Below are 6,816 nucleotides of genomic sequence, written 5' to 3' on the forward strand. Positions count from 1 at the left end.
TACACAGTAACTTGGACCCTGAGGAAGGAAGGCGCTTAGAACAGATGCCGTACTTCCTGGGTCTGGATGTCACGGCTGTGTGTGAGCAACAAGAGCATGCACCGAAAATAGAGCTACTGACCGGACCCAAACTAGGGAGGATAAAGGGTGACCCCTGTCCGACCCTCAAAAGCTCTCCCTATGCTGCTAAGCCCATGCCCGGATCCAAATGGTGGAAGGAGGCATGCCCGCGTACCTTCGACTGATGGCCACTGTAACCCCTACAATAGTGGAAGGGGCACGGCCACCGGTGCCCTGCTCAGTATATGGAGGGAACCGTGGTCAGAAAACACACAGATACACAGCAATGTCTGCACACTTAGCTGAAGGGCTGCAGCCGCAGTGAAGACGGATCCAAAGACAGGCTGGCAATATCCGGAGTACTTGCTGCAGCAGAACACAGGTCCAGTGAAAGGATAGCATACAAGGGAACATACTCAAGCAAGAGCTACAACCCAAATGAGAAATATAATCCACACCTACAATAGGAGGAGGGGGAATATAAAGGCAGGGAAATCAAACGGAGGAGAAACAGCTGGGAGGAAGGAAACAGAAAACTCCTCCCAGCTCTAGTAGTGACATCATCACAGGGGTGGAGAAACAGAGCTGTGAGAACGTCCCAAAGCTCTGGTAGTGACACTGGATTTAACAGAGGAGGTAGACTCCTTTTCTCCCTGGAACACACAAGGGAGGAAAGGGTCAACCACTGCAGGGAAAATATGCAATATGAAAAGGTGCCAGCAGGCTACTCACACCGCCCAGAGTGGTAGGGGGCTCAGGACCCGAGCCAGTGGTGGTAGGGGCGCTCATCTTCTCAGCTCCCGTCCACTTGCGTTGCTGTCAGCAGGTAGGGTGAATCGTAGAGGCCTCAGAGCGGTCCGAATCGGCGTCCCTTTTTTAATTTGGCGCCAGCCGTGGCCCCAGTGACGTCAAGACGCTGGCCACGCCTCCCAGCGCCCGACGTCATCACCTGGCGACTGGAGGGAAGCGCGTCATAGTGTCGCTCCAGCCGCCCTACCGCACTGCTTCAAGCCCGCCTGGGCCGCCGCAGAGGGAACTGAATGAGGGTGACCCGGGCATAGACCGCACCTGGAGGAGGGAAGAGCCGGACCCCGGAACCGACCTCCGGCCTAACAGATGACACCCCGACGTAGCAGGGTGCGAAGAAAAAAAGGTAAAAAATCGAAAAAAGGACTAGGGAACCCAGAAGAGCTCCCAGCACCTCTCTGGCATTCCTTCCTTGACAGGACAGGAAAAAACACTGGCGATGAGGGGCGGGGTGGGGTTTTTAACCTCTCTGTGTGCTTTTTCCTGTCCTATCAGAGAAAGGCAATCTCAGTTTGTGCTGTCATGGAGACGACTGGGGAAATATACATTGCTCAAAAAAATAAAGGGAACACAAAAATAACACATCCTAGATCTGAATTAATTAAATATTCTTCTGAAATACTTTGTTCTTTACATAGTTGAATGTGCTGATAACAAAATCACACAAAAAAAAAAAAAAAATGGAAATTAAATTTTTCAACCCATGGATGTCTGGATTTGGAGTCGCACTCAAAATTAAAGTGGAAAAACACACTACAGGCTGATCCAACTTTGATGTAATGTCCTTAAAACAAGTCAAAATGAGGCTCAGTAGTGTGTGTGGCCCGTGCCTGTATGACCTCCCTACAATGCCTGTGCATGCTCCTGATGAGGTGGCGGATGGTCTCCCGAGGGATCTCCTCCCAGACCTGGACTAAAGCATCTGCCAACTCCTGGACAGTCTGTGGTGCAACGTGACGTTGGTGGATAGAGCGAGACATGATGTCCCAGATGTGCTCAATTGGATTCAGGTCTGGGGAACGGGCGGGCCAGTCCATAGCATCAATGCCTTCGTCTTGCAGGAACTGCTGACACACTCCAGCCACATGAGGTCTAGCATTGTCTTGCATTAGGAGGAACCCAGGGCCAACCGCACTAGCATATGGTCTCACAAGGGGTCTGAGGATCTCATCTTGGTACCTAATGGCAGTCAGGCTACCTCTGGCGAGCACATGGAGGGCTGTGCGGCCCTCCAAAGAAATGCCACCCCACACCATTACTGACCCAATGCCAAACCGGTCATGCTGGAGGATGTTGCAGGCAGCAGAACGTTCTTCACGGCGTCTCAAGACTTTGTCACATGTGCTCAGTGTGAACCTGCTTTCATCTGTGAAGAGCACAGGGCGCCAGTGGCGAATTTGCCAATCTTGGTGTTCTCTGGCAAATGCCAAACGTCCTGCACGGTGTTGGGCTGTAAGCACAACCCCCACCTGTGGACGTCGGGCCCTCATATCACCCTCATGGAGTCTGTTTCTGACCGTTTGAGCAGACACATGCACATTTGTGGCCTGCTGGAGGTCATTTTGCAGGGCTCTGGCAGTGCTCCTCCTGTTCCTCCTTGCACAAAGGCGGAGGTAGCGGTCCTGCTGCTGGGTTGTTGCCCTCCTACGGCCTCCTCCACGTCTCCTGATGTACTGGCCTGTCTCCTGGTAGCGCCTCCATGCTCTGGACACTACGCCCTTTATTTTTTTGAGCAGTGTATATATATATATATATATATATATATATATATATATATATAGTAATAAATGGCAGCACCAACCTTAAAATGTTGAAAATTGGGTGCAAGCTCGAATGGGAATAGCGTCCCAGGATAATATCAATGAAAAACAGAGCAGCACTCCAGTATGGTGAAAAAAAGAAAGCTGTTTATTCACATAAATAACTGGTCCTATGTCCAAGGGTGTCACTGCTTACCCACAAAATATAGACGGAAACGGACAGCACTTCCAGTAGAAAAAGTTGTGGTTTATTAGGCCACAGTGGCACAGTGAAGCGAAACACAGAGCCTTTCTCAAGCATCAAACATAAGTGTAACACAAGGTATAAATAGATATACATGATTAGGGGCTGGAGCAATCAATCAAAATAATCATTATAATAAAAAATGTGTAAAAAATAAATAAATAGTGAGTATAATGTAATATAACATGATACAATCTATGGCAACAATGGCACAATACATGATTATACATAAATTACAGAAAATTCATAATACAGTGCAACCAATACATAAATCCAATAAGTGGCACCAATATAAATCGGCTGCTATACATTAGCATAATTACATTAGATTAAAAACAGGAGGGGCAAAGGACAAGATCAGTAACATACCACATAGAACCAACGCACATCCACATGCAGTCCTCAGGGATAGACGCCAAGTTTGGCCATTGACTGCATGTGGATGTGCGTTGGTTCTATGTGGTATGTTACTGATCTTGTCCTTTGCCCCCTCCTGTTTTTAATCTAATGTAATTATGCTAATGTTTAGCAGCCGATTTATATTGGTGCCACTTATTGGATTTATGTATTGGTTGCACTGTATTATGAATTTTCTGTAATTTATGTATAATCATGTATTGTGCCATTGTTGCCATAGATTGTATCATGTTATATCACATAATACTCACTATTTATTTTTTTACACATTTTTTATTGTAATGATTATATTGATTGATTGCTCCACCCCCTAATCATGTATATCTATTTATACCTTGTGTTACATTTATGTTTGATGCTTGAGAAAGGCTCTGTGTTTTGAGCCGAAACGTCGCTTCACTGTGCCACTGTGGCCTAATAGACCACAACTTTTTCTACTGGAAGTGCTGTCCGTTTCCGTCTATATTATTTTTTATTTTTGGTACCCTTTTTTATAGTTCCCCAAATAGTCTCCAATGCACAGGTAGGGTCTTCATAGGAAGACAGCTGTTGCAGCCTTGAATCATTCAGGAGCACCAAGGGTCAATAGGGGGAGCCGATGCATGGTCACATTTCACCGATGGACCTGAGTGGTTAAATGTGTTCAATCAACATTATTGTCAATCACATACATTAGCCCCAGGTGTCTGCTGTTTAAAACACCACCCAGCAGCTATGGTGCTCGCGAGCGGCCACCATATTTAAATACCCACCGAGGTATATTTACGTTGGGCGGTCAGGAAGGGGGTTAAAGCATTGTACAGGGGAGTCCCCTTGTAGCAGTAAATGTGCGTGTCTGTTAGGCCATTGTTGGTGTCGAGGGAAGTGAGCTTTGGCTGCTTCATCCAAAGTCGCTTCTTTCAAAACTTCGGAATAATACTGTACAGTGTTAGAATGTATGGGCTCCGAGGAGCCAAAGTAAGTTATTCACAAAGTCGCACGAGACTTCATTGAATACCTTCGGTAGTTGATTTTTAACCGCCTCACGTCCGCCCATAGGATATAAACGTCCTATGGGTGGACGTCTATTTCTGACAGCACGTTTTAAAACGTCCTGTCAGAAATAGCAGCTGCACGCTGATCGGGTTGCCCGCTGTCAGTGACAGCAGGGCAACCCAGAGATAAGGCAGGGACAGTGCCCAGGTGTCCCTGCCTTCACGATCGCTGCAGACACAGCGCTCACCGAGCGCTGTGTCTGCAGAGCAGGAAGCGCTGTGCGCTTCCTGTTCCGGCCCGGCGGTCATGTGACCGCCGGGATCGGAGAGTGCAGGGGCTGTGTGAGGTCTCTCAGAGACCTCGATCAGCCCTGCTGTGAGGCTGTACAGCGCAGGATTGCTGCTGTACAGCCTCTATAGGGGTGCATTTGTCCTGTAACTGGGGCTACTATGTCAGCCCCAGTTACAGGAGAAATCAACAGTGAGAAAAAAAAAAGTGAAGTAAATGTCCCCCAGAGGTCTTGTATGACCTTATGGGGGACGAAAAGTGTAAAATAAAATAAAAATAAAATAAAGTGTTAAAAAAAATAAAATAAAAAAAAGGTTCACATGTAAAAAAAAAAAAAAAATCCCAAGTAAGGAATAAAAAATAAAAATAAAAATAGAAAAAATAAAATAGACATATTTAGTATTGCCGCGTCCGTAAAAACCAGCTCTATAAAAATATCACATGACCTAACCCCTCGGGTGAACACCGTAAAAAATAAATAAAAAAAACTGTCTCAAAACAAGCAATTTTTGTCACCTTGCATCACAAAAGGTGCAACACCAAGTGATCAAAAACGCGTATGTCCCACAAAATGGTACCAATAAAACCGTCACCTCATCCCGCAAAAAATGAGCCCCTACATAAGAAAATATCTCAAAAAATAAAAAAACTATAGCTCTTAGAACATGGAGACACTAAAACATCATTTTTTTGGTTTCAAAAATGCTATTATTGTGTAAAACTTTAATAAATGAGAAAAAGTATACATATTAGGTATCGCCACGTCCGTAACAATCTGCTCTATAAAAATGTCACTTGACTGAACCCCTCAGGTGAACGCTGTAAAAATAAATAAATAGAAACTGTGCTAAAACAACCAATTTTTTGGTCACCTTGCCCCATAAAGTGTTATAATGAATGATCAAAAAATCATATGTACCCAAAAATAGTACTAATAAAACTGGCACCTTATCCCCTAGTTTCCAAAATGGGGTCACTTCTTGGGAGTTTCTACTGTAAGGGTGCATCAGGGGGCTTCAAATGGGACATGGCATCTAAAAACCATGTGGAGTTCCTTTCCTTCTGCGCCCTGCCGTGTGCCCATACAGCAGTTTACGACCACATGTGGGGTGTTTCTGTAAACCGCAAAATCTGGGTAATAAATATTGAGTTTTGTTTGGCTGTTAACCATCGATGTGTTAAAGAAAAAAATTGATTAAAATGGAAAATCTGCCAAAAAAGTGAAATTTAAAAATTTGATCTCCATTTTCCTTTAATTCTTGTGGAACGCCTAAAGGGTTAACAAAGTTTGTAAAATCGGTTTTGAATACCTTGAGGGGTGTAGTTTCTACAATGGGGTCATTTATGGGGGTATCCACTATATAGGCCCCACAAAGTGACTTCAGACCTGAACTGGTCCTTATAAAGTGGGTTTTGGCAATTTTCTTACAAATTTGAAGAATTGCTTCTAAACTTCTAAGCCTTCTAACGTCCTAAAAAAATAAAATGACATTTCCAAAATGATGCCAACATAAAGTAGACATATGGGAAATGTTAAATAATAACTATTTTATGAGGTATCACTTTCTGTTTTGAAAGCAGAGAAATTGAAATTTAGAAAATTGCGAATTTTTCAAATTTTTGGGTAAATTTGGGATTTTTTCATAAATAAAGGTGAAATATTTTGACTCAAATTTATGACTATCATGAAGTACAATGTGTCACGAGAAAACAATCTCTGAATGACTTGGATAAATAAAAGCGTTCCAAAGTTATTACCACATAAAGTGAGATATGTCAGTTTTGCAAAATTTGGCCTAGTCAGGAAGGGGGCAAAGGGCCCAGATGGGAAGTGGTTAAAGTGGAAAACCACTTTAAAATTTTAAACTGAACTCTGCTTCGGTCCCGTCTAGTACCTCACAACCAAAGCAGAGTTCAGTTTCAAAGTGGAAAACCACTTTAAAAATCAACTACCGAAGGTATTCAATGAAGTCTCGTGCGACTTTGTGAATAACTGACTTTGGCTCCTCGGAGCCCATACATTCTAATACTGTACAGAGACGAATCACTGTACAGTATTATTCGGAAGTTTTGAACGAAGCGACTTTGGATGAAGCATCTGAAGCTTGATTCACTCAACACTAACCATTATAGACGTCTGCGCCTATCTCTATGGACAGCTACAAGCTACAAGAATTTTTTTGGTTCAACAATACGTTTTTATTAAAACCAGTAAAAAACGGCAGCTTTCACTTCAACTTGTACAGTAGAAAATATATATGAATA

The sequence above is a fragment of the Bufo bufo genome, chromosome 3 (assembly GCF_905171765.1).
Source record: "Bufo bufo chromosome 3, aBufBuf1.1, whole genome shotgun sequence".
Classification (NCBI taxonomy): Eukaryota; Metazoa; Chordata; class Amphibia; order Anura; family Bufonidae; genus Bufo; species Bufo bufo.